The sequence below is a fragment of the Uloborus diversus genome, chromosome 1 (assembly GCF_026930045.1).
Source record: "Uloborus diversus isolate 005 chromosome 1, Udiv.v.3.1, whole genome shotgun sequence".
In the NCBI taxonomy this organism is placed as follows: Eukaryota; Metazoa; Arthropoda; class Arachnida; order Araneae; family Uloboridae; genus Uloborus; species Uloborus diversus.
In genome coordinates, this window is record NC_072731.1 from 138,562,695 (window position 1) to 138,580,161 (window position 17,467).

Consider the following 17,467-nt stretch of genomic DNA (forward strand, 5'->3'; position numbering starts at 1 on the left):
AGGGGGCTCAGACATTTCCCCCACGGTTTAGCAGGATATTTTCCCATGGAAACTGATTTAGTACAGACTAGAGTTATTAAAATTTGACATTTTTAATAACTTATTCATTAATGGCTGGAGAAGAAATGTTTTTACATTTTTGCAAAGAAAAAAGTACTAAAAGCAAGGAAGTTCTAATTTCTAAGGGGGCTTGAACCTCCACTTGCCCCCACCCCCCCACTTATATGGGCGCCCATGATCTGGACTGAAGACTGGAAACCCTGGGTAACATTCAAAACACTACGACAAGGTGCGCTTATCAGCATTCCCAAAAGCGAGTTTCTACGATGCATGGAAAACACGTTGGAAAAGATGCATTTATAGACGTAGGAGAAGACTATTTTGAAGAGTATTACGATGTATTACATATTTGATCAATATATTTTTTTTTCCCTACGCGCTACCGAAGAATTTTGCCATCTGATGATAGTCGTCTTCGCAATATCAACTTCACCTAAAGCTCGGAGCGTATTTGTCACGTTTTTCAACAGCTTCATCATTAGCGGATTTGTCAGCTGACTGTTATTATGAAAGTTGGACACAAACCTTATTGTTTGACTGTCGTTTCAATTTTCTAACTGACATTGATGTCTATATGGTTTATACAGTCGTCTCTTTTTGCCCTTGTTTCGTAGACTAGGTATCCTCAGTAACAACAAATTCAAATTAAATTAAATCAATGTTGTTATCAATTTCCTTAAACAGTATGTATTGTGCTGACTTTTTGCTCGTCTTCAGTCCACCAATTTATACTGCATATACGTAGTTCTGCAAATCTCCGTCCGATTCTTTGGTAAAGGGCTGTCCATAAATAATGTCACACTTTTTTTCAACATTTTAACCCCCCCCCCCCCGTCACAAAGTTCGTTTTACAAGCTACTTTTCATAAACATATTCATATTGAAGAATGCTTGATGTCACACTTCTTACTCTTTCCTTCCCCCTTGTCACAATTTCACGACCCCCCCCCCCCCCCCCCCCCCCGCCTTAAACATCATTTGTGTTGTAGTAAAATCCACAAATACTTCTTTATTGTTCATCAGGATTGTCGAATTCGTTGAGCAAAGAGGAAGTGCGCGATCCTTTCGAGTCAGTTTGAAATGTGTGATTGGAAAGCGTTTTACTTTTTGCCATGAAAGTGCGTGTTTGAAATTCTGTAACTTATGATTGGTTGAATAAAATATAACGAAATAGCATATCAAGGTGAAGGAAATTTTAAGCTCTACAACTTTGTTATTGACAATTTTTATAAATACTGATCCTGGGAGGCACTAGGAGCTAATGTTTGACAAAAAGAGAGAATTTTTCCAAAAATCATCGATTTTTCATAATATATATCCGGAAAATTGCTGGAAATTTGAGAAATGTGTGTAGAAACAGTTTCGTAGGAAGTTTATTTAGCTTGAATTTTTATTTTAAACGCATTTTTTCCACCGTTTCCGACATTTTCTCGAAAAACTCAAAATTGTCTCCCCCCCCTCCCCCCCACCTTTAGCTCACCCCCTAGGGTCGGGGACTTTTAGTATGTTTTCTTACTAACTACCCCTAACAATATTCTAAAGTCAAAGATTATCGCATATTCCATGCACTGTTTTGAGCACTCTTTGACTGGACTAATTTTAATTTGCCCTTATTGAGTTGCTTTATTTTCAATTCAAATGAGCTCTCTCAGGACACACTCGGTATTTCTGTTCCTTCTTCTTTTTCTTCAGTAATCTGATAGGAACGCGTGCTGGATTTGTTTCGTGCTTCAGGATGAAATAATGAGCAAAAGCCATCTTGATGCTTGGTGGAGATATCTTGGCATTACGTATTCATTTTAGATGAGAAAAAAAAAACAAAAAAAAAACTCGGATTTCTCATTGGAATGGTCGTTTGCCTTGCAATGTTTAACTTCACCAAATCATGCTTCAGCAGCTCGGACTATTTCAAGTTCTGGGTGGGGGGGGGGAAGTGCTTCGTGGGGTATAAGACATTTTAGAAGACTTAGATTTATTAATCCTCTATGGACAACCCAGGAGTAACACTTAGACATCCTACTGTAGCTTTGAGAAGACAATTATTTTATTTCCCCAAATTTCAAAAAAAAAAAAAAAAAACTATTGAATACAAATGTGTAGTTTGTAATTAGTTATTATTTTTTTCATCTTCTTGAGATATCGGATTCTTTATTTTAGTATTGTTTTTCAATACATTAGTTTTATTTTGAAAACATCACAAAAGAAAAAGTACATACTTGCATTGAAAACATCGCACTCTTCATGTTTCTATTCTATAATCCGAGTTTACGTTTTTATTGGAGATTAAATGTAAGTCATGCCATTAATTAATCAAATGTTTCAGAATTTAATATTAGATGAAATAAAATTTCAAAAAATAGCGGTGGCACGATCAATTGCAAAAAATTGTGACTAAAATACGTTGAAACTGCTTTCTCTTTTCGAAATTTGCCGATTAGTTATGTTATCTTCTACTTTCCGAGAAAAAAAATAGGAAACGCTTTCTCTTTTAGAAATTTGCCGATAAGTTATGTTTTGAAAATGAACGTTTTAAAAAATTGGAAAGTGAAATATAATACAAACAAATTCATGATCAAAATGTGGGATGTGTGAGTGTATGTTTTTCACAAAAATGTCTCGTTTTTGCGATCGTTATTTTTGTAAAGGGTTAGTTTTTTGCGATCGCGATTTTTTAAAAACGTATGTTTTGCTAGCGCTACTTTTGTTTTCTGTTGTTTGCATTCTGAATGAATGTCAATAAAATATTTATTTTCAATTTCTTTTCGCCTTACTTTTTTTTTGGGGGGGGGGCGGGGGGCAAGTGCTAATTTTCTCGTGATCGACAGTGTCGCGAATTTACTATTAAACAATAAAAAATTGTCTGATTGTAAATTAGAAACATACCAGAATGTGTCGGTACTCGTTTCTTTGGCCCTCGTTTTAAAAGGTCTGTAAAATGTTTGTAAAAGTTTTTTTCTTTTTTTTTCAAGGGTTGTTGAGGGAAGATTTTTAGAAAATTTGCCACCTGTTGTGAGTGATCCCGCTTGCATACCATGCAGCCAAAATATGTCTATTTACTGAAATTAATTATTAATATGATAAAAAGGATTTTTTTAAGGTACACTATTTTAGAAACTATTTCTGCATCCAGCGACTATTTTTCATATTTCAAGCTACAAAAGCTACTATTTTTAGAAGCAGAACTCAGTGACAGCCCTGTGCGTGGCTTTGCATATAGAATAGACCATATACACACATATCTCATTCATTTACACCAAATCTACTAAACCAATTGACACAAAACGTGACAAACATGTTATTTACTTCACCATCTAATGGTTTTATGTATAAAAAACGTCCATATTCTCTACCACGAAGCTTATGTTCCTTGAAAAGTTAAGGTTTTTTTTTTTTTTTCCTGCAAATCAGTTTTTAAATATGACTGAAAGTGTGGATTGAAGTTAAGTGGGAACAGCTTAATAGAGTTCACGATTGGGAATTTTAAATTGTAAATATTTTTAATTAATTTTTTAAAGAGTTATGAATTTTCTATGCATCCATACAAAATCTTCCATAATGTATTATTTATTTACATAATATACTGCACTTCACGTTCTTTAAAATAAATCAGAGGCATAAATGTATGGGGGTTTTGTTTCAAACAGAAGTTTCGTCTAAGCCTCTTCATATTCTGTGTTTGTTTCATACTCATCTTTTAGTTTATATTTTCCATTAATTACTCCTCTTTTGTTTCCTTTGATTTCTGGTTAACTTTTTTTCTCTTCACTTTTTCAAAATTGTTGTCTTTCATTAATTCTTTTTCTTTCTTTTGTTATTTGTCACTATTAAAGAAATTGACTGTTGTCAAATTAAAAAAAAACTATTATTTTTTATTTTAATTACAAATTGTTTATTCACTGAGATGTGTTCATTTATTGATCGGACTTCCCTCACTGTAAGAACAAAATGTTGTTAAAGCTGAATCCTTATGTGGCTAATTGAAAATTGAACCATGATGCTACACACATAACTTAGTTTTGTTTTGTACAACTTTCATCAACTTTCTTCTTATTGAATAAAATTTAATCTTTTGATAGTTTGTGCCATTAAGTCTTCTTTACTAATAATAAAGCTGAAAGTCTCGCTGTCTGTCAGGATCTCTGTGACGCGCATAACGTCTAGACCGTTCGGCCGATTTTCATGAAATTTGGCACATAATTAGTTTGTAGCATAGGGGTGTGCACCTCGAAGCGATTTTTCGAAAAGTCGATTTTGTTCTTTTTCTATTCCAATTTTAAGAACATTTTCCCGAGCAAAATGATCATAAGATGGGCGAGTAAATTATCAAGTTAACACAACGTGGAACGGTAACATGGGCAAGCCAATTGGCGAGAAATTCATCATACATTATTTGTAAATATACGGGCGAACCAAAGATCGTTTAATTTTCTTCTACGGGGAAAGCCGTACGGGTGCCACTAGTTAAGAATATACAAATACAAAAATGAGGACCAGCAACAGACTCTGGTTCCAGTTGTGCACTTCCCTTTTTGTTTTCAATCGGATGCTCTAAAAGACCTATTTACTCTTTTTTTTTTTTTTTTTTTTTTGTGGCTATTAATTACTTATTTCAATGCAAACCTAATATAGCGTCTTAGACTGACGATCATTTGGCATGGGCGCCCATATACAAATTTGTAAGGGAGGGGAGGGGGGGGGCTCAGATATTTTAACCATGGTTTAGCAGGATATTTTCCCCATGAAAATGGATTTCAGGACAGATGAGAGTCATTAAAATTTGACATTTTTAATAACTTATTCACTAAAGGCTGGGGAAGAAATGTTTTTACATTTTTTCAAAGAAAAAAGTACTAAAAGCAAGGAAGTTCTAATTTCTGAGGAGAAGCTGGAGCCCCCCTACGTGCAAGGCCCAACTAACTAAAAGTGAGGCCCAAGGCCCACAATAATTTGGAGGCCCCCTGAAGGTTATTATTTTAAAATTGTGTGTATTTTTTGTACAGTTGTAATGCTATGCATAATTCTATAAGTAATTTGGGGCCCTTTAGGAAGAGGGGGCCCCAGGCCCAGGCCTAGTAGGCCTGTGCGGTAATCAGGCCCTGCCTATGTGGGTGCCATTGTCATTTGGTGATATATTGCCGAATTGGAGATGAACTTGTAAACAAATATGAAGATGCAAAACCAGTTTTTGTGACATTTTGTTAGATTCTCGTTGAAATGACGGTAATTTTTAATTTTTTGATATTTGTAATATGAATCACAGTAATGCAGTTTTTTCTGTATCGCAGTTACAAGTTTGGGGCACGTCGAAATACATGTTGGGGACCTCTTTTTCTGTCACAGAAGTTGTAAAACATTTATCTTAAGCATTTTTGAAACTCCAACATTGGGTTACAGTTATGGGGTCTCTCGCGCAATTGCGACATTTTCGATATTTTAAATCCGCCACTGCACGTCAAAACAAACTGGGTTTAAGCTGGGTTAGTTTTAAAAAGGTTTTTTTGCTCAATGTTTATGATTATTTTGAACTCGATTTTTTTACGACTATTTTTTTTTATTTCCGAGAACACTTTCCCCTCCTCCCCCCCCCCTCTAATTCTAAATTAAACTATAGTTATACTTCCGAGTTGTTTAAAACTAACACCATTCATAAAATTAGAGATTTTTTTTTTCAAACGTTATCTATTGCAGTGCTTCTCAACCTTTTTTACTTTGCGGCACACTTAAAAAATTTCTAGATCAACGGGGCACACTGAACTTAATTTCGCAATGGTAATATACACTCTAAGACAAAAAAAAAAGTTGCACCAGGAAGGTGTGGACCGATGTGAATGAAATTTGGTGGGATGGTTCTTCTGCCTAAGATATGCAAATGATTAAATTTCCAGGTTAGGGTTGCGCATGCAACGCGCGCAGGGTGGCCCTAAGCACAGCGCAAGACCAGCTATATAAGGGCGTCCAGTAGAGCAACAATTTTAATTAAACTCAATCTGATTTGTTAGTTACGTCGTTTAACATTGGATTATGCCTCAAAATAAAGTTCGCAAGCAATTTACGCAACCAGGAGTGTTCGAAAGGGGTCGCATAATTGGCCTCCGAGAAGCTGGATGGTCATTTCGACGGATAGCACAGCACGTTGGTTACACTGATGTTACTGTTGCACGCATTTGGCGGCAGTGGACTCAACAAGGCACATATCAGCGTCAACCAGGCTCAGGGAGGCCGAGACAAACCGTACCGAGGGAGGACCGGAGGCTCGTAAGGCAAGCTCGTAACGATCCAACCAGCACAGTTGCAGACATCCAATGGGCTGTAGGACCTTCCATCAATCAGCCAATAAGTGGTCGCACCATTTGCCGACGGCTGCACGACGTGGGACTGCGCTCACGTAGACCGTTACTACGACTGCCATTAACAGCATTGCATCGTCGGAAAAGATTGGAATGGTGCCGTACAAGACGGACATGGAGCGTCGAATGGTATCGCGTAGTCTGCACTGACGAGTCCCGCTTCTGTCGTGGTGGAGACGACAATAGAATACGCGTGTGGAGGCAACGTGGTCAGCGCCAAGATTTACGGTTTATTGTACAGCGTCATACGTCCACGAGACCTGGTGTCATGGTGTGGGGCGCAATTGCATATGATGCAAAATCACCTCTAGTGTTCATTAACGGTACTTTGACCGGCCAACGTTACGTTCAAAAGATCCTGCAGCCAGTTGCTTTGCCATTCCTGAGCACCCGTGTTCGGCCGCTATTCCAAAAAGACAACGCTCGACCCCATATTGCTGCCGTCTCTAGAGCTTGTCTTCAAGGCCTAGACAGCATGGAGTGGCCGGCATATTCACCAGACCTGTCCCCAATCGAGAATGTGTGGGATGCCATGGGACGAGATGTCAACACTCCACCCGTACCTCGAAATCTGCCGGAACTCCGTAACAAAGTTAAAGCAGCATGGGATAGACTACCACAGGACTTCATTAAGAACCTGTACGATTGGTTACCAAGACGATTAGCATGTTGTATGCGGAATAATGGCGGCCATACCCCATACTGAATGTTACCCATTTTGTGTATGTTGTTCAATAAATTTTGCTTATATCGTTCTCATTTTCTAATCATTTACTCTTCCATATACACTTAACATACCTTCCAAATGTCATTGTATTCTAAGACTTCCTTCATGGTGCAACTTGTTTTTTGTCTTAGAGTGTAGAAAGGTTTTTATCATTCACAGGTAAAAAGACGGGGGGGGGGGGATTTTTCATATCAATAAAACAAATATAACTAACGTAGTGTATTTAAATTTATTTAGAAAGTAGAAATATTTCGAATGAATTGAGGTTGATAACGAACAACAAAACTATCTACATCAGACTTAACAGAAAATTATGCTTCATATGTTTAAGAGCATTTCTGTCAAACACGGGCGGATCTAGAGGGGGGCCATGGCCCCTCCCAAAGCCTTGTGATTGTAGGAATTTTTTTAAGGAAAAAAAAAGAAAAAAAATATTATGAGAAGATAACAAAACCTTAATTGGGAGAAAAATTTTATCCCTATCCTCAAAACAAAACTTTTGTTTCCAAAATTTTTCTCCATCTTTATACATAAAGGGCTAATCTCTGTCCGGATGTCCGGGGTAAACTTCAAAACTACTGGAGGGATTTTAACCATTTTTTCACCATAGATAGCTACATAATCGGGGAACAACTTAGGCTATAATTTATCACTAAAAAACTTAGTTTAAGAAGGTCGTGATCGAAAACAGTAGACGTCATGTAATTTCCACATCAAATGATTAAAGATTAAACCAATTGTTTCAAAAATTCGTTGCCTAACAACAGCAATATTAAAAGTAATCATTATGTAAATTTTGAATCAAGGCCACTCTGGAGCAAGCATGACATTGCTTTCTTAGGAATTGCATCCTCATCTTTATACATAAAGGGCTAATCTCTGTCCGGATGTCCGGGGTAAGCTTTAAAACTACTGGGGGGATTTTAACCATTTTTTCACCATAGATAGATACATTATGAGGGAGCAACTTAGGCTGTAATTTATTCCTTAAAAACTTAGTTGTAAAAAGTTATGGTGGAAATCAGTAAATTTCATATCATTTCCCCAGTAAATAATTAAAGTTGCAACTCCAATAAATTATAGGGGGCGCAGCAGCCACTGTCTAATGGCGGATGAAAAAAGGTGAAACAAACAAATGCCATAACTTATAACTTGCTTTGACGTTTAGTGAATGACAGTACTTTTTCATCGTGTTTGTGCGAAGCTTTCTTTTTTAATTCTTCTGAAATTACATTACACCACAAACTGCTTGAAGCCGGGAATTTACCCCAAAGAAAACTCGTGGAATGGAATGTTTTACCTTTTTCTTTAGTATTGGTAATCACCGCAAGGTAGCATATTCGAGCTTTGAAGTTGAGAATATAAAACCCATTGTTACAAAAATTCGTTGCCTAACAACAGCAATAATAAAAGTAATCATAATGAAATTTTTTTATCAAGGCTTCTCCGGAGTAGACATGAGTTTAAAGTCGTTTAAACATTTGGAAACTCTACTTTTTGCATCCTTAAAGAAACATAGTAGATAGCTTTTTTTTTCTTTTGAGTGTGTACTATTTAATTAAATAAAGCGCACGGTTTTTTCAGTGATCTTTGTTTTTGTTAGTTCATATTTTGAAAATTCTTCAAATTTTTATATGCTTAAATTCGTGCTTTCGTTTCTAAATAAATATTCGTTCGTTCTTTATACTTACTGCTATTTTACTTTAATGGGTAAGGAAGAAGCTCGATTTTTAATCACGTCAAAGTGATATGTTTTGAGTTCTTTCAGTTAAAACAGAAAACGAAAGGAAGTAGCGATTGTTTCTTACATTTATTTCTGACCCAGGCAACGCCGGGTATTTTTGCTAGTCTTCTACATAATTTCTTGATTCCAACTGCATACACTTCGACGATCTCTAAATGCTGCGGTTCTCAGAGGTTACCTATTGTTCACAAGACAAAAGAGAGCCTAAATTTTCGTTTCTACGGCTTTAATTTTGACACTATGAGGAGAACCCCCTTTTCCCATGCGTTTTCACAAATGCCTTGATATGTAGCAAAAAATTGCATTTTAAGCCTTTTATTTGGAAAAAATGTCAACGAAAACTAGCTTATCCAGTCCTTATCCCTTAACTTGCTTAAAAGCAACTTAAATGAATTTTTTGGGGACTTCAATTACAAACGAGTTTTGATAGGACCCCCTCCCTCCCTATTTTATATCGTGGTGATAGCTTTAAAAGGAGGTTTTTTGGAGGAGCTCACGAATCTTCCATCCCTTTCTAAAATATGCATAAATATAGTTAAAAATCGAATTTTTAGAGCCTCAAAGGCAAAATATTTCCAGGAAGGAAGGATTCTAAGCACCTTCACACTTCTTTTAATGTAAGCAAACATTACCTAAAGTTGCATTTTTAGGCTGGACAGCTGAAGAGTTAGAAGTGCACCCCTCCTCTTCTAACTGCTCAATGTATAATGACAGAACATTTTGGTTTCTAAGCTTCATTTTCAAAAAGTATTTTGACCTTTCTCCGTACATCATCAAAAATAGACAAAATGCGTTTTTAGTTACCTAATTTTCAAAAATTACTCGGAAATTTAAATTTCGAAACATTTTCGAGGGAGATTCCTAAATCCACCCCCTCACCTAATGTCTCGATACCCGGAAATTGAGTTTTTAAAACTTCATTTTAATAAAATTTCTGGGGAGTTATCAGGGCCCAATTTCTCAATAAGCAGAGTAGACAGCTGAATAAGGCGGCAAACTTTCCAGGGGCGGCAAATTTGCTATTATAAAACACATTTTTTGAATTAAATTGTTATTCTTGAAAGTAAAATATTAGCATTCTTTCATTTTCCAGAGACAATTTTTTCTTGTAATTTAATAATGATTACTTTCACACATCTTATGAAAGTCAAATGCTTTTCAGCCATGGTATTTGCCGAATCGTCAGCAAAATTTGTCGGATAAAAATTTTTTGGGGAGATCACTGTGATCATTTCATCGGGGCGCCTCAGAATGTGAAACGCAATCATTTCTTTATAAGTTTGACAGTTTGAATCTGGGGAACACTTTTTTACGTTTTTTTTTTTTGAGTCAAGAATATTTTACTTCTTTTAGGGGAGGGGGGGGGACGGCAGATTTTAAATTTGTGGCATGGCGCTAAATTCGGCCCTGAGAAGTTTGTTCAAAAATTTCGGATGGCCCCTCTCAAAACAATCGGTTGGATCCGCCACTGGTCAAACATGTCATTCAAGTGCACAGTGCAGTTAAACGATTTATCAAATAATGTTTCAAGAAAGAAGGAAGCAAGAAATTAAAACCAAGCACCTATAACTTCCGTTTGACACTAATGATACAACACTTGAGCCTACCTTGAGGAGCAAAGACGTTTGATGTTCGGCTCTATGCTGGAAAAAGCTACACGAAGTTCTTCAACCAGGCTCTTTAGAGGTGATCTCTTGCTGTTTTTTAATAAGTGTGAGGGCTAAGAAGCAGAGTTCGCAAAGATATGTAGTTGAAAATTGTAGCAGCACATCAATAGCAAGACAAAAGATGGTGGGATACTCATTCTTAACCAGCAACCAAAATTCGTCCAGAGACGCTTCGCTGAACCCGTTTAAGAGCACGGTCGCTCTTGAGGTCCATAAATTCCTCTCGCGCAGAAGAAAGGTCTTTGACTGATGCATTCGCAGATGAAGAGAATGGATCGTGAATCCAGTCATACTGTTCTATGTTAGCATTCTTGAAATAGTGCTTAAACTTGTCCTGAAGTATGACTAAAAGTTCTGCCACCACATTCAGCAGCTTTTCTTCCATGCCATTTCCTTCACATACCATGTTGACGGTCCTTTTGAACATGTCCAATGAGCAGTGGCGGATTGATTATAGAAATCGGCCCTGGCATAAAGGGATATCGCGGCCCCATAGCTTCTATAGATACTAATTTTTACAAAAATGATTGGGAAACAATATCACTTAAATATGAGGAAACTATTCAAAAAAATTAAACTTTCTTTAAAACAAAATTTAACAGATGGTTCTGTGTTTTAATGGTGCACAACTGATACAAGATAAGCTAAACCTTTGTTTGTAAAAAACAAAAAAAAGTGATTGTAATAATCTATTTAAGTATTTTTAATTGTCTGTTAAGCATTTTTAAGTATTTCTAAGTGCGGTGCTGTATTGATTATTTCCGTAATCTGTGTGCGATCCCTTAATTTTTTCAAACACATGTATCAATACAGAGAGAGATAGGGAGTAGATTGATTTTCTTGGATATGGTCGTTATTAAATATTAGCATTAGAAACCTAATTGTGAGTTTAACATTGAGCCAAAAATACAAGGTCCTGGGGTCTCCCGAAATTTTTTTTCAAATTGTATTCCTAAAAACGCAATTTTAGATGATCTCTGGTGATGTTAGGGAGAGCAGAGGCTCGAGGGTGGTCCTCTTCCAACATTTTTTTTTTTGAAATTGAAATCTTAGAAAGGTAATTGTAAGCTTTTTATATTTTTTTTAAATAAAAACTAGGACATAGACAGTTATTCAAAAGTTAAGTTCCAAAACCGAAACTTTTACCGACCTTCGATGATTTTAGGAGGAGGAATTATGGCGAGGCTCTCCTTGGAATTTTTTCGAAATTGAAGCATTTGAAACCAGATTTCTGACTTGCTTTACTTATCATGACGAAGGGGGAGGGAGCGGGGGACTTTCTTTGAAATTTTTCGATGCTTTATATTCGAAAACGGAGTTATAAACGATATTTCTTAGTGTTACTAAGAAGAGAGGATTGAGGGCTTTCACCCGATAAACCATCGGAACTTCAGAAAGAGAAATTAGAGAGGTAATATTTAATGCGGAAAGAGATGAGGTTAGTGGACAGTGGAAGATATAAAGGTCTGGTGTACCTGTGAGTCCATGACACCATGACATGGACTTTTATATGATACAGAATCTGAAAGTGAGAAACGAAGTAGATCGATAGGGAAAGGACAATGGCCAGTTACAAAAATTGTTTGGTGTGGTGTTTAGATTTAAATGTGAGGTTTTAATTTAATTTTTGGGAATAGGTCAAAAAATCTTCTGTCATGATGTTATGGAAAAAATGGGAGTTTGGGGGTTTTCCTCTTTTCTTTTCTTTCTTCTTTTTTTTTTTTTTTTTTTGAGATTGAAACCGGAAAAAGGTAATTTTAGACGATCTTCGATGATATTATGAGAAGGACATGCTTAAGGGACCTCCGAAATTTTTTCGACACTGATTTATGACGCTCTTTAATGATGGGGTGGGGACGTTTCTAGGTCGATTGCGGCGGAAATACTCTCCTCGAAGTTTTTCGAAGCTGAAATCCCAAATACGCTGTTGTAGCCTGTCTTTAATGATGTTAAACTAAGGAATGGGGTTCATGAGTTTTTCCCAGAAATTCTTTAAAAAGCTAAGAAGTTTTGGTGACTAAAAAGGAAGATATAAACTTTTGGATCCCTCTCTCCCCCCTTTTGGCTACGTCCCACAATCTTCTTTTATTTATTTTATTGATAAAAAATATGAAACACCCTTCAACAGTGTTCTCCTTCAAAACCATTTACATTTAAATTTTCCATAATAAAATTTTCAATTTTCAGCCTAGTATTTTTATTTGCTTGAAATGCAAGCTATATGGGGCCCGGAGTAAAAAAAAAACTTTTCTTGAACTGATCTCGTGCTTTGGTGACCTTAAATAACCTTAATGATCTTTGGTCTTTTTTTTTCACTCTATTTTATTTTAAAATCATTCCTTCTTCCCTTCTTGATAAAGTTTTGTTTCAATTTTCAATTCATACATGATTTTTACTTTCAAACACTTATAACTATACTGGTGTGACTATTAATTTTAATATTTTCAATCTTTCTCGCTAAATTTTAATTTTTCTCTTATTTAAACCATATTTCTGGGGCCTGTGTATTTTTCTATATACATAACTCTGATTTGCAGGATGATATTTTTAAAAAAATAGGAGAGGTAAATGGTAGAAAAGGTCGGTGTGTCAGCTGCCCCTGAGAATCATAGTTTTTTATATAATCATTTTTAAATTGAAGGGTCTTCAACCATTTGTTTGATCCCTTCGATGGATATTGAGGGAAAAAAATTGAATATTTTATTTTTCGCAAAAAAAAAAAAAAAAAAAAAAAAAAGTTAGAAATGCACATTTAGGAGGTCTTTACTTAAATAATCTTCATAATACAGAATTTTGGATGCTCGAAATTGTGTTTTAAGATTGCATTTCCTGTTAAATCTTTATTGAAAAAATACTTTTCGTCACTTTCATTGCAATTGTTATTATGATCAACAATTCATAACAATTGTGAATTACCATTCATACATAAAACTGAAAAATGGACAAAAGTATTTTAACTTTTAAATACTACCCTTGTTTTTCTGTTTTTTATTGCATTACTAAAATGAAATTGGCGGCCCCTTTTCTGAAAAACTGGGCTGGTGTAACACCCCCACGGCCCCCTTAGCGACGGCCTTGCACTCTCCATCCGCGGGCTTGAGCTCATGCGTAAAGAGGGATTGAAGCTAGAGAATTTACGTAGCGGTATTTAAATTTTATTGTTTGTAGACAGGGCAGGTCGGCCCGAAACATGACCGGCCCACCGGGCAAATGCCCGGTTGCCCGCCGGGTGTATCCGCCACTGCCAATGAGCCACGATCTACTTCTTCTCTCCACAAGGCTGAATTTTTTATTTGAACCCGTTTAGTTTGCCCATACATGCAACCAAATTCTCTCCTTGTTCTTGCATTTTCCGATTCAATTCGTTAAGGTGTTCAAAAATGTCAGCCATGTACGCTAGTTTTCCCAGCCAAGATTTGACTTGCCACAAACTGGCGTACTGCATTTCGTTTTTTAAAATCAAAAACTGTCGTACCTCATCCCTCAATTCGAAAATTATTGATTGTACCTTACCACATGAAAGCCAGCGAATCTTTGTATGAAGAAGTAGAGAGTGGTGACCTGCCCCCCAGTTCTTCACAAAGTATACGGAGAAAAGGCCGTATACTATTATAAGCGGCCTCGATTTTATGAAATTCACGATTTTCACGACTTCAGCCAAAGCTGATTTCAGCTCATCTTGTAAGATCTTTGCCATGAGAGCTTCACGATGGTGGGAACAGTATATGGTTTTAATTTCCAGTTTGCTAAGTCTCAGAACCGAGCTTTGAGAAACTACGATAAAATGAAATTAGTACCGGAACCGGAAAAGAGGAAAACAAAAGTTAAAGCTGTGGCTAAATTTCTGGGCGGGAGGGCACGATCCCTGCCTGGGGGAGGGGACGATAATCCCGTTTGCGAAAGATTTAGAAAAAATTCTGAATAATTAGTTGATTTCGTGGAAATTAGAATCCGTTTTCAAAAACTGAAAGTAATAGCATCACTAGAAGTTTAAAAGAGGTGGGGCAGTAAATCCCTCCTCTCCCCTTCTTGGACATGTCTTATTGCACAAGATCGACAGGGTGAATTGAGTAGTTAAAGAACGATCAAACGCTATTCGGTCGTAACTTTAAAATAAAATACATCAAGACTCGTTCTTTTTATTATAACTACGAAAATACCGCGGCACACCGGTTGCGAAGCCCTGATCTATTGTCAGAAAGAATTTAGAGCATTAATGGAAGAAATTGATTAAAGACGTTTTGGATGGTGACATAATTTGGAAATCAAAGAGACTTTTGAATTTTTTCTTCAGAAGTGCTGATGTAGATTTGGAAACTCTTCGGAGACGTTGGTGGTAGCCGTTCTGTACTAAAAAAATGCTGCCGAAGTTAGAGCCAAAGTTTAATGTTGCGAGTAACTGCAAAATCAGAGGGTGACACCCCCCTCCCCCCGTTTCAAGCTTTTAAAAATATTTAGCGATTATTTATTTTGCTCAAGAAATGTCATTTTGCTGTTTCAATTATATTTCGTAATGCGCCATCTTTTTTGCATCATTTATAGCGATCGACTTTTTTCTATTGTAAGTAACTATTTTTATGTATTTTTATAAAATCAATGAATAAAAGTTACTTTTGTTTTCATCATTTTTAATAATATGTCCTATAAATGTTTCAAGGATTTTCTATTATGCTATTTTTTAAATTTCAGAAAATTATTGTTAAATTGAAAAAGTTAATTTGAACTTGTTTTTGGTGCTTCATAAAAGGTTAAACAATCAAATTGTTCAATATTATATGTGCAAACATCAGGTCAAGTAGTATATGTACATTAAGTTATTATTAACTTGGTATAAATATCGTGTTTGTTATTGTAGCTGCGTTTTAAGAACCTCAGTCTTTTCATGGCTATTTCTTTTTTCAGCAAAAAAGTTATGCCACTGCTATAGCTTTTAAGAAAAATGCAAACATTTATATTCATAAATCTTAAATAAGTATAAACATATTCCTATTCTGATTTTATATTGTAATTTATCTTTCCACTTTCACTGTGTAATTTGTTGACGGTTTCATTGCTTTTTTTTTAATTCGTAATTTTTTTTTTTTTTTTTTTTTTTTGAATGATTAAACGACATAGTTCAATATTTTTTAACTATGTATAATGTATCGAAATCCATACATTATTACTGAAATCTTAGTTATATATTCAATTTTAAAAAATAAATCAATTGGTTATTAAACAGTGTCTTTGTTTTTTTTCCTTTTTTTTTTTTTTTTTTTTTTGGCTGTTGTTCTTTCTCTTTTACTATACAGCAGTCAAAAAAGGAGAAGCATAACTACATCCTATACAGATTGTACGTAGTACGATCCAAAAGTTCGAGGACAAGCTGTATAAAACCTTACTCAGAATAGTTCATTCACATTACCCAAGCACAAAGCACATTCACCTTCAAAGGGTCAGCTTGATCGACTTACTTCTGCCAATGTTCATATAACTTTTGGAAACACTCCTGAAAGTCATTTTTCGCAACCTTCTGTGATGCACCTTTATCTTCATCCTAAGACGGATACAAGGGAGATTGGGGCGATCATCCCCTCCTTGAGCCAAGATGTAGGAACTCACTTTCGGAAATTTTAGGTACTGAAGTTCCAAAACATAATTTTATACGATCTTCGTTTATGTTACAAAAGAGAGGGCTCTCCCTCGAAATTTTTTCGGAATTGAAGTCTTAAAAATGCAATTGGGGCACATCTCGTAACTCTTTAGTGATAGGGATCAGAACTTTGTACAGGGAGTTTTTCGAAATTCCAAAAACTCAAATTTTAGACGATCTTAGCGGTCATTAAATGGGTTTCGGAAGACTCTCCTCTGGAAAGTTTTTTAAATTAAAGTCTAAAAATAAACAATTATATACAACACCGATGACATTAAGGTAAAGAAAGGATGGGATTCCTTCCTCCAGAATTTTGTAGAAATAGAAGTTCCAAAAAAAAAAAAAAAAAAAAAAGAAGAAGAAGCAACTTAATTTGAGACGATTTTCCATGATGTTAGGAGGTGAAGGTTTGGAAATTAGTAAAAGGGTAAAAAAAAAAAAAAAAAAAATCAATCGCCCCCTGCTTGAATACTTTCTGAATTCGTCCTTGTCTTCATCTGACGAAAGAAAGCGGCGTCCATGCAAATTTTCTTTTGCTGGGAATAGGTAAAAGTCACACGGAGCTAAGTCCGACGAAACATTATGTTATTTGTTTGTCATATCAGAGCATTGACCAATCAAAGTGTGCATCTTCAACATGGAAGTCGCCTTCTTCCCCACAATAAAGTTAAAGCAGCAGCGCAAGAGGCCTTACAGGAAGTTGTGAAAAATGACTTCCAAGAGTGCGTCTAAAAGCTATACGAACGTTGGCAGAAGTGCATAGTTGCTCAAGGTGACTATTTTGTAGCTAGATGTGCTTCGGTAATGTGAACTATTTAGGGTAAGGTTTTATACAGCTTGTACTCGAACTTTCAGATCATACTACATACGTATGAGTTTTCAATTTAATATTTCATAAGGTTTTTGAGTGACTCAAGTTTACGCGCATGAAGATATCACACGAGAACTTGCGATAATTAACTGAGGAGGTATTCAAAATGGATATTTCAGTCATCTATATGTTCTTAGGTACATATGCATGTACAGATGTCCCGAAAAACCTTGTGAACTTAAAAATTGGGTGATCGTAAAATAGAAATTTAGGTCGAAATCTGATTTTTTTTTTTTTTTTTTTTTTTGTAATTACAATTCCCTATTCGTAGAAAGAAAATAAAGTGAAATGAATAAATGATCCTTTAAATCTCTGACAATCTTAGCAATTTATTTCCTTTAGTTTTTTTTTTTTTTGGGGGGGGGGGGCATCAACATCGGCTATTTGGAGAAAAACAATCTGCCATCTTTGAATGATCGG

At 35.7% G+C, this 17,467-nt stretch overlaps 1 protein-coding gene across 1 annotated transcript in view; it reads left to right on the top strand.

Annotated features, from left to right (window-relative positions):
- Nucleotides 1-17,467, top strand: part of LOC129232402 (uncharacterized) — a gene marked incomplete in the record, with an annotated part of 141,006 nt that overhangs the window by 111,929 nt on the left and 11,610 nt on the right.